This window comes from Babylonia areolata, chromosome 1 (genome assembly GCF_041734735.1).
Source record: "Babylonia areolata isolate BAREFJ2019XMU chromosome 1, ASM4173473v1, whole genome shotgun sequence".
NCBI lineage: Eukaryota > Metazoa > Mollusca > Gastropoda > Neogastropoda > Buccinidae > Babylonia > Babylonia areolata.
The window spans coordinates 94,492,586-94,494,209 of NC_134876.1; positions in this window are offsets into that span (position 1 = coordinate 94,492,586).

The following is a 1,624-nucleotide window of genomic DNA, read 5'->3' on the forward strand; positions in this document are numbered from 1 at the left end:
TTGCTTTGTGGGGCACATGGGAAGAGTGAGGTTATTTCATGTATTTGCATGGTAACTAAGCTCGAAAGCATGTCTATGTTCCCCAAGGTCTATTTTCCCCCATGTTTATAATTATTCTCTTAGGTCAGTCATGGTGGGCAGCAGTGGTCAGTGGTCAGCAATGGTCATTGGTGGTCGGCGGTCAGTGGTGGTCTGAAATGGTCAGTAGTCAGCTAATGGACATTGGTGGTCAGTCAGTAGTGGTCACTACTGGTCAGTGGTGGTCAGTGATCGGTGGTGTTCAGTGGTCAATAGTGGTCAGCGGTGACTAGTGGTCAATAGTGGTCAGCGGTGACTAGTGGCCAATAGTGGTCAGCGGTCAGTTGTAGTCAGCGGTGACTAGTGGCCAATAGTGGTCAGCGGTCAGTTGTAGTCAGCGGACACAGTGATTAGTGGTCTGTAGTGGGGCAGCATATGTAGTGGCAGTAGTGTAGCAGCCGTCTATTGACAGTTGGATAGTAGCAGCTCTAGTCGCAGTGGGGTACCAGTTCCTGTGACAATAATGTAGCAACTCTAGTTGCAGTAGAGTAGCAGATGTAGTGACAGTGATGTAACTATTCCAATGGCAGTGGGGTAGCAGTTCAGTGGTTTTCTACTCTATTTTGAAAGTTATTTCACTCTTGGGTTCGAAAGAAGAACCCTGAGGTAAACCAATTTAGATACAATTGATACTTTGAGTACAACCCTTTCTACAGGGGCAATTATTCTTTTCAACCACATCTTGAATAGTTATTTATTTTCGAGGAACCTTATCTTTTGAACTTATTTCTATAACATATGAAAGATCGTTAGTAAACCAGAGTCCAAGTATCTTAAATTTTGATGTGCTCCATTCCGTGTTTATGTGAGCTGAAAATTTATCTATGGAATTCTTTTTGCTACCTAACCACATATTTAATGTCTTTTCTTAATTCCGCAGTTTAATTTCAATCCTGAGATAATTATCTTCAAATTCATGAAGGATTTCAAAACGTTTTTCATGTGATTTTCTACTTCCTTCTAAAATAAATGCCGTGACATCAGTGAACTGATTTATCTTAAATTCTGTGCCTGCTGTTTTCACACCCGTTATATCTGTTTCTTCTCTTAACCTACTTGCTAAAATTTCAGCACATAACAGAAATAAGTATGGAGATACTGGGTCTTTCTGTTCCAAAGTGTGTTGATACTTTCCCGTTTATAATAACATGTGCTTTTATATCTTTATAAAATGTAGAAATCCATCTACAAATACCTTCTTCAAAGCCAAATACTTTGGACTCTTTCACGATGATGGATGATGTTGGACTGTTTTACAGTGAAGGATGAGGAACCACGGAATAATACATACATAATCACGTCAGTACGGTGAAAAATAAAACTGTACGAGAGAGAGAGAGAGAGAGAGGGAGAGAGAGGAGATTCCTGATCCCCCCACCTGCGAGTATTATATCAGCCGACACGTGAGATCAGAAGACGAGTGATGTGAACAACACCATTCTGGCACAGCAAGTAACGGTATGCAACAGCCGACTGCATTGTAAGGCAGTCGCGTACTCGCAGCAAGGCGCTAATATATCTAGGGCAGCGCTTGTTTTAGCCCAGG